This window comes from Pseudoliparis swirei, chromosome 6 (assembly GCF_029220125.1).
Source record: "Pseudoliparis swirei isolate HS2019 ecotype Mariana Trench chromosome 6, NWPU_hadal_v1, whole genome shotgun sequence".
Lineage (NCBI taxonomy): Eukaryota > Metazoa > Chordata > Actinopteri > Perciformes > Liparidae > Pseudoliparis > Pseudoliparis swirei.
The window spans coordinates 2,204,332-2,223,291 of NC_079393.1; positions in this window are offsets into that span (position 1 = coordinate 2,204,332).

Here is an 18,960-nt window from a genome sequence, read left to right on the forward strand (position 1 = left end):
ATTTATATCTCTATTTATGTGTCCACAAGTATTTCTTCATTTATTTATGTGTGACATTTATGTGTCCTTGTATGCAAATGAGCTGGGGCGGTCCGTCTTCGAAGGCGATACCACGATGTACCATTAGAACACTGTAGATGGGCCTCTACACACCTCTGTAGAGACTTCATTAAACACCAGAGAATAGTTATTTATACATTTACGATGTAGAGAGTGGATTTATGATATATTTAATGTTGTCTTCATTGAAAAATTGCTTTGAGTGACCCCAAACTTTTGAACGGTAGTGTATATTACACCTACAAGAAATCTGTTGGAGACAGGTGTTAGAACTAGCTGTTGGAGGTTGTTGTGCACTGTGGCAGCTGTGGGGGTGGGGTCTCTGATTGGCCTCAGCTGCTGGCTGATTGCCAATCAGCTAGCAGCTGATGCTTCTCCCATAAAAGGAGCAGTAGAGAGTGAGGTTGAGGAGAGGGAGCAGAGGCGCAGTCTTGCGGTCTGCTGAATTAATTAAAGAATGTTACTGAACAGAACCTCGGTGTTGGCTGATCCTTGGTGCTTTTGGGGGGAAACCCACGGGTGACGCCGCAAATCCCGTTACGTGCACACATAAAACATTGACTCTAACAAAGATGAGGCTAAAGGTAAAAACAGATTTATTTTGCTTTGAACCTTTAATGGAGATCTCGTGAAGTCAAAGAACAAAAGTGCATGTGGAGGTAATGAATACCTTAATGTAAAACTCCACCCACTGTGTAATTAAGAAAAGATCTGTCATCCCCTGAAGAGACGTGTGAGTCATTCTCACTTCAGGATCAGTTCAAGCTGAAAAAAGTATGTAGTTGTACTTTAACTGACCATCGATATGTTGTATTTCTTATCTTATATCTTTATAGTTCACAACATTTCAGTGCGAAAATGTGTTAGTCGTCATCACTGCCACAAGAGAGACCCACCTGCCTCCAGACAGCCACCATCATCAGTACCTACAACACCTGCAGTATCTAGTATAAACCACTACCGGCCGCAAACAGACCCAGCACCTCCTTCACTCTGTGCTGAAAAGCGGAGTCCCCCAGGGCTGTGTGCTCGGCCCCTTCCTGTTGTAATTAATCCTCCACCCTCCACTTATAATATTGTTGCTTTGGGATTTTCTTATGTTGGAAAATGGGACTGCAAAATGTATTTCCCTGTTACAATCGGACAATGAATAACCTTTGTAACCTTGTGATGACGATTAACCAACAAAATGCTTCTTCTTTTTTTTTAGTCCACTACCTTTTTACATAACTAAATGGTTCATTAAATGATTACATTATATATTTCTACAAATATATTTGTCATTGTCAATAAAAAGACTACCACACTTTAATAAAAGGGGTAGATGATGGTGGTGAGAGAGGAGACATCATTAAAATGAGTCAACTTAACTTAAGCAACCCAGCCAAGACATCTGGTTAGAATGCTCCACCCACCTCTACCTGCAGTAAAGTTACAAGTTTAAAAAAAAAATTATCAAGAGCTACTGTTCACCCGACTCATATTTTCTTTTGAAGGACAGTTGTAAATAAAATCCCTGTTTTGTTTGTTTCTGTTGTGTTCAGTGTGGTCGGGTTCACTTCCATGGGGCAGCAGTGCAGTTCAACCTAAGATAACTGCCTCTCTGTCTCGACAGCTCATCATGGATAACAAGGATCTCTTCTTGTCCTCACTGGACAAGTCCTTGAATCTTTGTACAACCATCTACCAGATGGCTGACAATGCAAAGACGAACAAGACGAAGTGCCAAGAAATCGTCCAGAGAGTCAAAGCACTAGAATCGCTGCTTTTCATCATGAAAAGAAAAAAGCATGACGAAATCTCTGAGTCGGTGGAGAACGCTCTGAAGGAACTCTGCAGCACTCTGAAATCTTTGAAGAAGCTGATTGAGAAAGTCTCCCAAAATAATGCTATTTCCAATTTGACAAGGTCCACGTCGAGAAGAAACGACAGGTTCGCCGATGTGGACGACAGGCTGATCGATAACTTCGAGGCGCTGTCTGGGTTTTTTCTGATTGACCAGGGCAAGAACCCGAGTACGAGAGCCCAAATGACTCAACTCAACGCCACGCCCCCCATGATGCCTGACCCCAGATCCCAAATGACTCAACCCAACGCCACGCCCCCCATGATGCCTGACCCCAGAGCCCAAATGACTCAACCCAATGTCACGACCCCCATGATGCCTGACCCCAGAGCCCAAATGACTCAACCCAATGTCACGACCCCCATGATGCCTGACCCCAGAGCCCAAATGACTCAACCCAACGCCACGCCCCCCATGATGCCTGACCCCAGAGCCCAAATGACTCAACCCAATGTCACGACCCCCATGATGCCTGACCCCAGAGCCCAAATGACTCAACCCAACGCCACGCCCCCCATGATGCCTGACACCAGAGCCCAAATGACTCAACCCAACGCCATGACCTACATGATGCCTGACCCCAGAGCCCAAATGACTCAACCCAACGCCACGCCCCCCATGATGCCTGACCCCAGAGCCCAAATGACTCAACCCAACGCCACGACCTACATGATGCCTGACCCCAGATCCCAAATGGCTCCACCCAACGCCATGGCCCCCATGATGCCTGACCCCAGAGCCCAAATGGCTCCACCCAGCGCCACGGCCTACATGATGCCTGACCCCAGATCCCAAATGGCTCCACCCAACGCCACGGCCCCCATGATGCCTGACCCAAGAGCCCAAATGACTCAACTCAATGCCACGCCCCCCATGATGCCTGACCCCAGATCCCAAATGACTCCACCCAACACCACGCCCCCCATGATGCCTGACCCCAGATCCCAAATGGCTCCACCCAACGCCACGGCTTACATGATGCCTGACCCCAGATTCCAAATGGCTCAACCCAACGCCACGACCTACATGATTCCTGACCCCAGATTCCAAATGGCTCAACCCAATGCCACGGCCCCCATGATGCCTGATCCCAGAGCCCAAATGACTCAACCCAACGCCACGACCTACATGATGTATGACCCCAGATTCCAAATGGCTCAACCCAACGCCACGGCCTACATGACAATGCATCCCCCAGGAACCCCATATCCTTCACAGAGCACCATGCCCACTTTTACAATGTGTAACCCCACCATTCCCGTGGCTTTCAGCCCCTCAATGCTCTCAAAGGAAATATCTAACTCCATTTCCCCCTTGTCCTCCATCCTTTTTCCCACCCCAACACACCATAATTCGACCATTGGCATGATGACCCCAATGAATGTTTCAAGACAAACTACACCTGCAGTACAGTGGGTTTTCACTGAGGCGAGGTCTTCCCAGTAACAACTAAAACCAGAAGTGGAGAATTAACTTTACAAAGCGTAAAAATCCTCCACATACTCTTGTCACAGGGAAGCATTTTGCTATCGCCAGAGACCCAATTTGTGCGTCTCATTCTCTGTAACCATTGTAACATTGACGCATTGGGGAACTAGTGAGCTTGTTAGTCGTCATCACTGTTACAGGAGAGACCCACCTGCCTCCAGACAGCCACCATCATCAGTACCTACAACACCTGCAGTATCTTTTCTAAACCACTACCGGCCGCAAACAGACCCAGCACCTCCTTCACTCTGTGCTGAAAAGCGGAGTCCCCCAGGGCTGTATGCTCGGCCCCTTCCTGTTGTAATGAATCCTCCACCCTCCACTTAAAATATTGTTGTTTTGGGATTTTCTTATGTTGGAAAATGGGACTGCAAAATGTATTTCCCTGTTGCAATAGGACAATGAATAACCTTTGTAACCTTGTAACGATGATTAACCAACAAAATGCTTTTGCAGAAGATTATTCTTTCTGCATGCAATAACCTGCATATTATATTGTTTCTTTTTCACTATATACAAGTTTCTTACACATGAAATGCGCCTTCAGTCAAAGTTTACATGGACTCAGTTTCTTGTCAATATATGCTCTATTCATTATTATGATTGTGTTATTTCTTAGTGAGGCACTTTATTACTGTTTCTGTTTTGATAATACTCGAAACCTTCAAAATAGATTTCAACATATTCAGTGGTTTAAAATGTTTACCGTACTGGTGGTGTGTATACAACACGTACATCTGTTCATTTTGTGTCTGTCCTGCCACTGATTGTTCATTCCCTTCACCTGCCCTCAGCCACTCCCATCTCCCTGATCCCTGATGTCCCACACCTGTGTTCCCCCCCTTATATATTCTCCCAGTCTTTGCCTTGTCCCCTGCCAGATTGTTTTGTGTTTTGTCCAATGTGTCGATTCACTTACGACCAGTCCGTCTCGAAGTAACAACATTTGTTTTGTGTCTCAAACCTGGAGTCGCCCTGTTCTTCTGCACCTGAGTTTACCTGTGTGAACCCGTGATTAAAATCAGTATTAACTGGTGATCATGAACTGTTTTCATGGAGAACAATAATGTATTGTTAAAACATGTTACAGAGAATTTGTCATTAAAGGAACATTCAGTGACTCCCAAACTTAAGTGTGCAGTGTTTTTTGACCTTCAAGTTCACTTCCAAATTCATGAAGAAGTATAAATACTTGTATAGTCATAATACATATATTTATATACATATATGAAATGTATTCTCTGCATTTAACCCATCCTTAGTTATTAAGGAGGAGTGGGCTGCAGTGAAGCACCCAGGTAGCAACTGGGGGTTCAGTGACTTGCTCATGGACACTTGGACATGCAACTAATTGGGATAGCGGGAACTGAACCGACCAACTTGCTGTTGCAGGACGACCCCTCTCCCCACTGAGCCACAGCCGCCCCCGTGTATGTATGTCATACATTAAAGAAAGTTAATGGATAATATTTATTTAATCTCTTTAAACATCCGTGAGAAGGACCAAGGTGTGTGGGGGGGGGGGGGGGGGGGCAGGTAAAGGTGGAAATATACATAACCCCAAAATATTTCCAAGAATTACAATGGGGAACAAAATGGGAACAAAGGGCTCAACTTTTATTTGCTCAACTTTACGGTTCTGAATTGCGTGAACTCAATATATATATGAAGTCGACTAAAAACGTGTATTTAGTAGGGCTGTGAAATGATTAAAAATTTTAATCGGGTTAATCACAGGTTTTTGTGGATTAATCATGATTAATCACATATTACCGATATTCTCGGTATATTTTGTGAGAACATAGAGATTTATGACAAAAGACGGATATATACATTTATACATTCTTCTATACAATGGTGCTGCAACTCAGCAGTTATTTAGCAGTTTTCTTCCATATGGAACATTAATACATCTTCATCCTAAACAGAATGTTTAACCCTCCTGTTACCTTTCGGGTCAATTTGACCCCATTCAATGTTTAATGTCGGTGTTCTTTGGGGTCAATTTGACCCCAGGCTGTTTTTCACTGTGTCAAACATATAAGAAATATCAACTTTTTTATTTATTTAAAGGGCTATTTAGGTAGTCAACAAACAAACATAAAGTACCTCACACTTAAACTTGGGAAGCAATATTAATTCTAATAATTTTCTGGAGGTTTTAATTGCTGGGGTCAAATTGACCCCGAGGGTAAAATATGTTAGTAAATGTAAAGGTAACAGGAGGTTAAACAGAACATGTTTCTCTTGTTTGTCAACCATTAACTCCACCATGATACAATCTAAAGGCCTCTAGTCTTCCTCTAGCAGCTGCTGAGGCAAACTGACTGTGTGGGTTTTCTTCATGAACTGGGCCGTGATGAAAGGGACGGCGGGGACACCGCTGCAAAGCTGAAACCTCACCGGCCCGGACAGGTGGACAGATTGACAAGTGACTTTTTTTGCTCGGTCCCGATGCGCGCGCACGGAGCTCTGTGGCGCGAAGAGACAGAAATGACATGCTGCTGTGGAGATACGATCAACAACAGACGTTTAGTTTAATAAAAGAACAAAGACGTGCTCTAGAGAACATGTCAGGGGCGGGCCAATCTCTTTAATGTCATGCGATCTACCGACACTACGCCGCGATCGACTGGCAGGTCGCGATCGACGTGTTGAGACCCTGATCTACAGGAAGTAAAAGTCGTAACAAGGTTTCCGTAGGTGAACCTGCGGAAGGATCATTACCGATGAACAGACCGTCTGCATGAGAGCGGACAGAGTTCAGATTGAAGTGGTGTATTGGAAGCTCATTTTGCAAGTGACTTTTTTTTCGTCCCGACGACCAACAACAGACGGATTGGAAGCTCATTCTGCGCATGCGTTAAATGCGTTAAAAAAAAAAACTAGTTAAACCTGTAATTGAATTAACTGAGTTAACGCGTTATTTTTCACAGCACTGGTATTTAGTTATTTTGCCAATGTGTAGCCCCACAACCCCTACACCTAGCCCAAGATGTTAATAAGCATAATGTTATTATGACTCTGGCACTGCAGTCATAATGTTTCAGGGAAACATCTGAACACTTTTGGTGAACCACAAATAGTTCCCATACTTGGATTGTGACGGCCGATGTCAACAGGTAAATCATCTTTTAAAACTCCTAAGAGTTCCTTCACTAGCTCTCGCATTACCACAGCGGGCAAGTGGCCATTTTGAAAGTGTACATTTTTATTGGCACAAAAACAGCCGGTTTTAGCTTTCTTCATTTTTTATCTTGTATTCTTTAAAAATTAATTCACCAGATAATCCAGTTTTTATTGTTTGTTTTGCTGAGTAGGAGATATTTTATAAATCCATAAAGGAACATTTAAAGGATGAGTTTACTGCTTTTCGTGTCAACTATATCAGGTATATGAACATTTAATCAGTTTTTTCTTGCTTTAATAATTCCTCTGGTTGCCATTAAAGATCCGTTTCTCTTGTAAGTGATGAGGGACACAACCCAGAGTCCTCCTGTGCAGAAATACCAAAGTTACAATCTTCTGGTCAGACGAGTTCCTTTTAAACATTAATAAAAGGTGGAAGTAATTAATATTTTCCTTTGCTCCACCCGATCTCTCATAAATCATCTGTCATTTCCTTGAAGTGACAGTGACTCAGTTTAGCGAAAGTACAGAGATCAGTTCAAGCTGAACGAAGCAGGTACTCGTACATTACTCCACCGTGTATATCTTATGCTCCTTTGTACTTCAAAATATATATTTAGTTTGTTGTTTGTTAAATTTTTTGCTTCCTGGTTACATTTTACATTACGATTAGTTAAAATATATGATGCATTGTCATAGGAAATATACTCAACTCCATAAAAAAGTCGTTAAAATTACATTTAAACGCATGTTATTGCACCACTCATAATATTTCAATTGGTTTAGTGTTCAACTGTATTAACATTATGTATAATTTATTGTAAAAATATCTTATATCTTTGTTTGTTATCTTGTTACTTCCAACTTCATGTCGTACATTAAAGACAGTTAATGTATAATAATTATTGTAAAATCTCCTTATTTATTTGTGTATATATATATATTATTTATTTGTGTTACTTATCAAATGACTGTTGCCCACATAAAACACATATAATAAGCTTATCAAATATAATCGATTGGATAATGAACAACCCCTAATATTTGTAACTTTTGGACCCTAACATATCTATTTAGGCAATGACATCAACACGACCTCTGAACAGCGCATGATGTAATGTGCCAACACGTAGCTTTACACTTTAGGTATATTTTATTCATGATTTCTTCTATACTTTTACTGAAGTAGGATTTCAAATGCAAAACTTTCACTTGCCATGAAGTGTTTCTTCATTGTTGAACGGGTATTTTTTAATTTAAATGCTCCGAATGTTTCGTCCGCCACTGGTTTCCCTCCGTTTCCAGTGTTTACGCTAAGCTAAGCTAACTTCCTTCAGTTTTTACCGTACTCGGCTCGGCTCTTCCTTCACCAGGAATTTAATAAGTGGATTCCCCAAAGTGCAGATTTCCCCTGTGATCAGTGCCAATGGGCTCGTCCTCTCAGCCTTGAACCCGATGAGCAGGTTGAACCGACCAATAGGAAGTCGTGCAGCGTTACCAAGAATGTTTCAGTGAAACCTCAGAGAAGTACTTTCATGTTCACCAACGTGTGCACTTGGATTAAGCAGTGTTCGTCAGCAGGTAAATAATCTCCTAAAACTGTTCGACTTTACTTTATACTTAATGAGCTTTGAGCTTTTCGCTGCTGTACTGTGAAAATATCTCAATCGTCTGTTAAAAAACTGATTTTATTTTTATTTTGTTCCTATATTTTTTATTTCATGTTTTATTTATTTGTCTGGAGGCCATTAAAAGGTTTATATTTATAAAATAAGTGACAGATAGTTACTTTAGTAATCCCGCAAGGGGACATTTTTATTCAATGGGGAACAAAAACAAGAGATTTTATGTGCAGACATATGTTAATATAAATTAATCTGAAGAAAATACCTTCGTTTTCCTCATAAGGTTACAATATTTTCAGTGCAAACTTCACTCATTGTGTTTCTCTGTTGACCACAGAGAAGTTTTATGACTAAAATGACCTTTTGGAAGATGTCCACATGATTTGTCTCATACAAAACATTGATGCCTGATATTAAACTTATTTTTCATGGATCGTTTAATGGATTGACAGCATGTACAACCTGTTTGGATGAAATGTGAGCCATCCTTGAATCTTGAGCTTTTTAAAAAGGTGATGGCCATCATCAGTCCTGATAAATGTTAGATGTAGAATAAACCCAGCAGTTCCCGTTTTGATTATTTGAGCATTCGAGCATGGCGGATTTAGAAAGCTAGCTTTCTAACGAGCCAACGGAGTATTTATATAATGTGGTGTTGATACTTTTACCTAAGCAATAAGTTGAAGTACTTATGAAAACATAGTGGAGCATTTTGCAGCTAAACAGACAGATATCTTTTGGGAATTAGAGATGGAGATGGAGCAAAATGAGAGAGAATAGAGGACTCCCATTCACCATGTAAGACGAAAACAAAGACGCCTCTGCTTTTAAATAAACTTTGGGTTTTGGTTGGCTGGAATGTCCCCAGGTATAACAGGTTCACGTTAATTACTCAGAACAATCACTACCACAGCTTCCTTGTAGGGTAGGGTTAAAAAAATAGATGCACCGCAATAAATACTACGGTTCAATTAGCAGAATGAACACAAAGCAGAACAAACTAAATCACTTTAATTTTTATCTGGTTGCACCTATATAACTCTAGATGTGTAATACGATCGTAGAGAGAGAACATTGATTTGAACAAATGTATTTGTCGTTGTGAGGGCAAAAGAAAACAAACTAAAAAGGCAGTTCATGGTGCTGAGAGAGAAGAAAGACATAAAATGGGGTCAGGTGCAAGACATCAGGTAGTAAAGCTCCACCCACCTCTACCTGCAGTCAACCTGCAGACTAAAAAACACAAGTCCGCAGGAGGAGAAGTGAGTCACACACACCTCAGCTCCAGTTCTCCAGACTATTGAAGTGACCTGATACTTCATCTCAGGTCACTTCAATTGCTGCAATTCACAGTTCTTTACAGTTTGGTTCAAATCGCTTCACTGTGGTACCAGTGCATTCCAATCAAAGCTAACTGCCTCTCTGTCTCTACAGCACACGTGTCAAACTCATGGCCCGCGGGCCAAATGTGGCCCGCCACGTCATTTGATGTGGCCCGCGACGGCATGAAATAAATATGATGCCTTTTCTTAAAAAAGGGAGGGGAAAAAATCTTGTGCTTTTATTTTGAAGGTCTTTTTTTTGCAGCGACTGCGGTCTGTTCACGCTCCTTCATGCTGCGTTCACGCCAGAGGAGAGGCGAACCCTTGCATTGCTTTCTAAATGTACTCGCTTGAGTTCACTCGCCAGACTATTTGTCACGTTTTCTTCACTCGCGCCGGAGAGGGGGCGTGGCTTATCGTGGCATATAACAGCTCGTTACCACAACCGTCCACCACGGAAGAAATACACACTCTTTGTTCTGTTGAGGAAGTCCCACACACGTCGGACCATCAAGCCATCGAGTCTGGGTTAATAATATAAATATTACATTTTATATTATCCGTAGCCGCTCGCAGCTTCTCCAGGAGCTGCGTCTAGATGACGGCCGCTTCCAGACGATCGATATCCTCCGTAGGTTCTGATTCAACGGTATGACGTCAGTGACGTCACGCGGAGCATTTCAACAGTCTCACCTACTTTTACCGCCCGAGTTAAAAGAATCAGCCCGAATGAGGCGCATTTTTCGCGTCCTGTCATTCACGCGCCCGGCGGACATCCAGGTGCGCGCGTGTGTGTGTGCGTGTGCGCGTGCGAGTGTGACCGTTGACTTTGTATGAACAAACATCCCCAGTTCCCCTATTATGAATTCCTCCATCAGGTCTGTGTCAGTGGTCACTAAGGTTGAAGTGAGTGCTGCTTCATGTTGTTCAGTATTTATAATATAGTCAGAAGAAAAGTTAATGTTGAATATGTGAATCTTTTTTAATTACCCTTGTTTAATTTATTTATAGTTTGTGTATAAAAGCTGCTCCTCAAGACTCTGACTTGTAGAGCAGCTTCATGTGTCATAGGTTCAGTGAGTGAGACATGAATTACATCTTTTGAGGCTTTTTAAAACCAGACTTTTTTACTTCATGTTTATGCATGAAAGCACTGTTTATACATGTTTTAAAGTCTGAAGTTATTGAGTAGTAATGTATGTTGTATTACCTTGTGTCCTTAAGATTCACTTGTTGGTTCATAATTAACAGTAAAAGGGAATATTACTAAATAGTTTTCAGTTTCAAGTTTCAAGTTTCAAGTTTTTATTGTCACATCCCCTTTTATACAAGTATAATCGGTTTGTGAAATTCTTATGTGCAAAACACCCGACAGCAGTAGCAGACTAAAAAAAGAATAAGAATGAGAATAAACTATACAATATCCACACAAAAAGAAGAAAGTATTAACAATATATATATAAAACAATGTAATAGAATATACATCATGACAATATATATATATAAAACAATGTAATAAAATATACACTTTTTTGAGACAATATATATATATATGTATATACATACAATATATATATACAATATATATATATATAAAACAATGTAATAAAATATACACCATGGCCATAGATATTCACAGAATATGTTCTGGTGTGTAGTGTTAATGAGGGTCTCAGTCCTTGTTCAGCAGCCTGATGGCCTGACTGAAGAAGCTGTCCCTCAGTCTGTTTGTGCGGCACTTGATACTGCGGTATCGCCTGCCTGACGGTAGAAGGGTGAACAGTTTGTGGCCGGGTGGTTATTGTCTTTCATCATCCGTTTGGCCCTGGCCACGCACCGCTTGGTGTATATGTCCAGGATGGAGGAAGCTCACCTCCAACGATGTACTGTGCCGACCGCACCACCCTCTGTAGTGCCCTACGCCCAGGGCGGTGCAGTTCCCGTACCAGACGGTGATGCAACCTGTCAGAACACTCTCGATGGTACTGGTGTAGAATGTTCTGAGGATGCGAGGGGCCATGTTGAATTTCCTCAGTCGCCTAAGGAAATACAGGCGTTGTTGGGCCCTTTTCACCACGTGAGTGGTGTGCGTGGTCCATGTGAGGTCCTCGGAGATGTGCACGCCGAGGAACTTGAAGCTGCTGACCCTCTCTACTGCAACTCCGTCTATGGAGATGGGGTGTGCTCTCCTCTCCGCTTCCTGTAGTCCACGATCAGCTCCTTGGTCTTCTTGACGTTGAGGACGAGGCTGTTCTCCTGGCACCACTGTACCAGTGATCCAACCTCCTCCCTGTAGGCTGTCTCGTCGTCGGGTGATCACCCCCAACACTGTGGTGTCGTCAGCAAACTTGATGATGACGTTGGAGCTGTGCATGGCCCGTGCAGTCGTGGGTGTACGGGGAGTAGAGAGGGCTCAACACGCATCCCTGAGGGGCTCCCGTGTTGAGGGTCAGCGGCTCTGAGGTGGTACTGCCCATCCTCACCACCTGGCGGCGGCCCGACAGGAAGTCCAGTATCCAGCTGCACATGGTAGAGTGCAGGCCTAGACCTCTGAGCTTGGTGTCGAGCTTGGCGGGAACAATAGTGTTGAACGCTGAGCTGTAGTCCACAACCAGCATTCGCACACAACAGTTCCTCCTCCAGGTGGGAAAGGGCGGTGAAGTGCCATGGCAATTGCGTCCGGTGGATCTGTTTTGACGATATGCAAATTGCCATGGGTCCAGCGTGGCAGGCAACATGGAACAAATGAAGTCCTTGACCAACCTCTCAAGCATTTACTGACAATCGAGGTGAGGGCTACGGGTCTCCAGTCATTCAGGCAGGTTACCTTGGGGTGTTTGGGGACAGGCACAATGGTGGACATCTTGAAGCTCTCAGGAACAACAGCCTGGGACAGGAGAGGTTGAAGATGTCTGCGAAGACTCCTGCCAACTGGTCTGCACATGCTCTGAGGCGCGCCCGGGATGTGGTCGGGACCTGCCGCCTTCCGGATGTCCACCCGCTTGAAGGCTCTGCGCACGCCAGCCTCTGAGATGATCAGCAGGCTGGTCTCCTCGGCAGCGCTGCCTTGACGGGCTGCCGTTCACGCCGAACCGAGCAAAGAATGTATTTAGCTCGCCTGGGAGGGAGGTAGAGGAGTTCTCTTCACCGCTGGTTCTCCCTCTGAAGTCCGTGATTGTCTGTAGCTCCTTCCACACACCTCTCACGTCATGGCTCTTGTGCTTTTCCTCCACCCTGTTCCTGAACTCCCGCTTGGCAGAGCCGATGGTCTTACGGAGGTCGCAGCGGGCTCTTTTGTATTCCGCCATATTCCCGAGTCAAAGGCGGTGTTACGCGGCGGAGTGCAGCGCGAACATCGCCATTTATCCACGGTTTCTGGTTGGGATAAATCCGAACCGACTTGGTAGGAACAACGTCATCTATGCATTTCTTGATGAACCCGGTGACTGAGGACGCGTACTCACTGACGTTGTTGTCTGACGCGACCCTGAACACATCCCAGTCAGTACGTTCAAAACAGTCCTGTAGCATAGACTCCGATTGGTCCGACCAGCATTGCACTTCCTTCACAGCGATTGGTTGCTGCTTTAGCCTCTGCCTGTAGGCGGGGAGTAGTTGGATGGAGCGGTGGATGGAGCGGTTTGTTGTGCATACTGTGATATTCTGAACTCTCAGGTTCAAACTGCAACATCTTTTCATTAAATACATTTGAGAAGTTAAAAATGTCCCTCGATTTAGGTCATAGCTTGTCATTCAGGGGTGATAGTGCGTCCCAAAGCCAGACCAGGAGAGAACCACAGCGCGAGACCAGTGGAGAACCACTGCCCAGACCAGTGGAGAACCACCTGTCTCAACTGTGACAAAGCTTTTAACAAAGTTAATGTAATAATGTTTGTTTGATCTTTGATAAAGTAATGTGGGTTAAAATAAATTTAATGAAATTAAATAGATTTATTTTATAATATTAAATGCATTTGCAGATATAGTTATACATTCATATAAGTACACCAAAATAAACAATAAACAAATGCAAAGACAGTTATTTAACAATATGTTCTGGAGTAGTTAGAATTATACCGTGTTAGTAACAACCGGCCCTTTGAGGGCCGCCATGAGGCGGATGTGGCCCTCGGTGAAAATGAGTTTGACACCCCTGCTCTACAGCATGGATCTAAAGCTATCCCCGTTGGATCTTACCTTGAGCCTATGCTCAACAATCTACCAGATGGCTGAGAATGCGACTGCCAACAAGAAGCACTGCCAGCAAATCGCCCAGAAAGTCAAATTACTGGAGGGACTGCTTCATTCCGAGAAACAAAAAGAGCCTTGCGTAATCTCTGAGACTGTGGAGAACGCTCTCAAGGAAGTTTGCTGCACTCTGAAATCTGCCAAGATGCTGATGGAGAAATGTTCTTCAAGCTCGATGGCGTCTAGCAGCGACGAAGAAGAGTTCTCCAATGTTAACGAAATGCTCACTGATAACTTCCAGGTTCTGTCAAGGGTTCTTCTGATTGACCAGGGACACCCGAAGCATCAAGGGTATGAAACTGTTGGAGGAAAGACACATCCTAGCCACACAAGCCCTCAACTTGGGACCATGCCGTCCTTTGAAACTCAAAACCCCACAGATGCTAAGGCTCAACTTGACACCAAGGTCCCCAAATCAACACGTAACCCCATAGATGCTAAGCGTCAACTCTGCACCAAGCCCCCCAAGATAACGGATAGTCCCATAGATGCTAAGCCTCAACTTGACACCAAGCCCCCCAAGATAACGGATAGTCCCATAGATGCTAAACCTCAACTTGACACCAAGCCTCCCAAGATAACGGATAGTCCCATAGATGCTAAGCCTCAACTTGACACCAAGCCCCCCAAGATAACAGATAGTCCCATAGATGCTAAGCCTCAACTTGACACCAAGCCCCCCAAGATAATGGATAGTCCCATAGATGCTAAGCCTCAACTCGACACCAAGCCCCCCAAGATAACGGATAGTCCCATAGATGCTAAGCCTCAACTCGACACCAAGCCCCCCAAGACAACGGATAGTCCCCCGGACACTATGCCTCAACCCAGCTCCATGCCCCCCATGACAACACATAGCCCCACAGATAGTATGCCGCCACCCAGCACCATGCCCCCCATGACAACATCTCACCCCACAGCTGCTATACCTCAACCCGACACAATGCCTCCCAAGACAACAGATAGCCCCCCGGACACAATACCTCAACCCAGCACCATGCACGCCATGACGCATAACCCCCCATACGGTATGCCTCAACCCAGCACCATTCCCCCCATGACAATGTATTACCCCACATATGGTATGCCTCAACCCAGTACCATGCCCACCATGACAATGTATTACCCCACATATGGTATGCCTCAACGCAGCACCATGTCCCCCATTACAACACATAATCCTGCAGCCCCGATGCTTCAACCCAGCACCATGTCACCCAAGACAACGGATAGTCCCCCGGACACTATGCCTCAACCCAGCTCCATGCCCCCCATGACAACACATAGCCCCACAGATAGTATGCCGCCACCCAGCACCATGCCCCCCATGACAACATCTCACCCCACAGCTGCTATACCTCAACCCGACACAATGCCTCCCAAGACAACAGATAGCCCCCCGGACACAATACCTCAACCTAGCACCATGCACGCCATGACGCATAACCCCCCATACGGTATGCCTCAACCCAGCACCATTCCCCCCATGACAATGTATTACCCCACATATGGTATGCCTCAACCCAGTACCATGCCCACCATGACAATGTATTACCCCACATATGGTATGCCTCAACCCAGCACCATGTCCCCCATGACAACACATAATCCTGCAGCCCCGATGCTTCAACCCAGCACCATGGCCCCGATGGCAATGTGCATCCCCACAATCCCTATGCCCCAACCCAGCACCCCTATGCCCACCATGACAATGGGTCACCCCATGTTTCCTGCGCCTTTTGGCTGGTACATGCCATCCATGGCAATGTGTAACTCTATGTCCCCCAGGTCCTCCATCCATTTCCCCACCCCTACAAACCCCAATTCTGACATGGACACAATGGAGAGATTGTCATTGGGCCAGGAGGAGTTCAGCAGCGATGAAAACGAGTTCTCCAATGTGGACAAAATGCTCACTGATAACTTCCATGTTTTGACGGGGGCTCTTCTGATGGACCAGGAAAATGCGTCACACCAAATGAATGAAATAGTTGAAGGTAAGACACATCTTCATACGAGCCCCACAGCCACTCAACCAAGCACCATGCCCTCCATGACAATGTATCAACAAACAACCCCCTATCCTTTACAGAGCCATATGCCCACCATGTCAAAGTTTCACCCTACACCTCCTGAATCTGTCAGCTGGTTCATGCCCTCCGTCTGTCCGGCAATGTCTAACTCCATGTCCTGCATCCCTTTCCCCACCCTGACGGGCCGCAATTCTGACATGGGCATGATGGAGTCCAGCAGTCATGACGACGAGTTCGCCAATGTGGACAAAATGCTAAATGATAACTTCCAGGTTCTGTCAGGGGCTCTTCTGATGGACCATGAAAACATGCTGCACCAAATGTATGAAACTACTGAAGGAAATATACAGACACATACTCGCCTCGTAGACCCTCAACCCAGCACCATGCCCGCCAAGACAACGCCTAACCCTACAGACAGTATCCCTCAACCCAGCACCATGCCCACCAAGAAAATGCCTAACCCTACAGATGGTATCTCTCAACCCAGCACCATGCCCTCCATGACAACGCCTAACCCTACAGATGATATCCCTCAACCAAGCACCATGCCCTCCATGACAATGTATCAACAAACAACCCCCTATCCTTTACAGAGCCCTATGCCCACCATGTCAAAGTTTCACCCTACACCTCCTGAATCTGTCGGCTGGTTCATGCCCTCCGTCTGTCCGGCAATGTCTAACTCCATGTCCTGCATCCCTTTCCCCACCCTGACGGGCCGCAATTCTGACATGGGCATGATGGAGTCCAGCAGTCACGATGACGAGTTCGCCAATGTGGACAAAATGCTTAATGATAACTTCCAGGTTCTGTCAGGGGCTCTTCTGATGGACCAAGAAAACATGCTGCACCAAATGTATGAAACTACTGAAGGAAATATACAGACACATACTCGACTCGTAGCCCCTCAACCCAGCACCATGCCCACCAAGACAACGCCTAACCCTACAGACGGTATGCCTCAACCCAGCACCATGCCCACCAAGACAACACCTAACCCTACAGACGGTATGCCTCAACCCAGCACCATGCCCACCAAGACAACGCCTAACCATACAGACGGTATGCCTCAACACAGCACCATGCCCACCAAGACAACGCCTAACCCTACAGACGGTATGCCTCAACCCAGCACCATGCCCACCAAGACAACGACTAACCCTACAGACGGTATGCCTCAACCCAGCACCATGCCCACCAAGACAACGCCTAACCCTACAGACGGTATGCCTCAACACAGCACCATGCCCACCAAGACAACGCCTAACCCTACAGACGGTATCCCTCAACCCAGCACCATGCCCACCAAGACAATGCCTAACCCTACAGACGGTATGCCTCAACCCAGCACCATGCCCACCAAGACAACGCCTAACCATACAGACGGTATGCCTCAACCCAGCACCATGCCCACCAAGATAACGCCTAACCCTACAGATGGTATCCCTCAACCCAGCACCATGCCCACCAAGACAACGCCTAACCCTACAGACGGTATGCCTCAACCCAGCACCATGCCCACCAAGACAACGCCTAACCCTACAGACGGTATGCCTCAACCCAGCACCATGCCCACCAAGACAACGCCTAACCCTACAGACGGTATGCCTCAACCCAGCACCATGCCCACCAAGACAACGCCTAACCCTACAGACGGTATGCCTCAACCCAGCACCATGCCCACCAAGACAACGCCTAACCCTACAGACGGTATGCCTCAACCCAGCACCATGCCCACCAAGACAACGCCTAACCCTGCAGATGGTATCCCTCAACCCAGCACCATGCCCACCAAGACAATGCCTAACCCTACAGACGGTATGCCTCAACCCAGCACCATGCCCACCAAGACAACGCCTAACCCTGCAGATGGTATCCCTCAACCCAGCACCATGCCCACCAAGACAACGCCTAACCCTACAGACGGTATCCCTCAACCCAGCACCATGCCCACCAAGACAACGCCTAACCCTACAGACAGTATGCCTCAACCCAGCACCATGCCCACCAAGACAACGCCTAACCCTACAGACGGTATGCCTCAACCCAGCACCAAGCCCACCAAGACAACGCCTAACCCTACAGACGGTATGCCTCAACCCAGCACCATGCCCACCAAGACAACGCCTAACCATACAGACGGTATGCCTCAACCCAGCACCATGCCCACCAAGATAACGCCTAACCCTACAGACGGTATCCCTCAACCCAGCACCATGCCCACCAAGACAATGCCTAACCCTGCAGATGGTATCCCTCAACCCAGCACCATGCCCACCAAGACAATGCCTAACCCTACAGACGGTATGCCTCAACCCAGCACCATGCCCACCAAGACAACGCCTAACCCTACAGACGGTATCCCTCAACACAGCACCATGCCCGCCAACGCCTAACCCTACAGATGGTATCTCTCAACCCAGTACCATGCTGCCATGACCATGTGTCACCCCATATCTACTGCGCCTGTTTTTTTTACCCTAAAACACGTTGTAATGTGAAGACAAGGAGGGGTAGGCAGGATCATACACAGAGTTGGATTCAAACTGACATTCCCTTTTCACAGCATATTTCTATCGCCAGATAAGTGTCAACGTTGTCCAGCTAATGGTCTCTAACCAGTGAAGCATTAAAACATGGTGAAATTAGTGAACTATCAGACCACCTTGTGAATTCCACCATGCTTCATCGCTAACCTGATACCAAAAAGTATCCAAACAGTGGGCTGGTGGCCAGCAGCAGATCTGAGTCTAACGCACCCCGGCTGTGCCTGAGAAGGTTTAAGTTACCTCGCTAACTAGCCACGCATCCTTCTCCAGAGCTGCGTACTCTCTCCTTTCAACTGTTATAATTCCCATTTTATTTTGAATGTCAAATGACCACAGGTCAATGTCCGTACTCCTCCTGTTCTATATCTAATGCCAAGAAAGCAATAGTTTAAGAGTAAGTATCATTGATTGCAGTATGAACAGTGACATCATATATCAGAAAATGTAATGTCAAAACCAATAACACTAAAGGTATGTGGCAGGCTACACACGCAGAAGCACCTCCTCATCTATATTGTTGAAAACCAGCACCCCCAGGGCTGTGTGCGCGGCCCCTTCCTGTTGTAATGAATCCTCCACCCTCCACTTAAAATGTTGTTGTTTTTTGTTAGAAATGGGATTTTGTTCCACAACCCTTGTATGACAATGAATGACCTT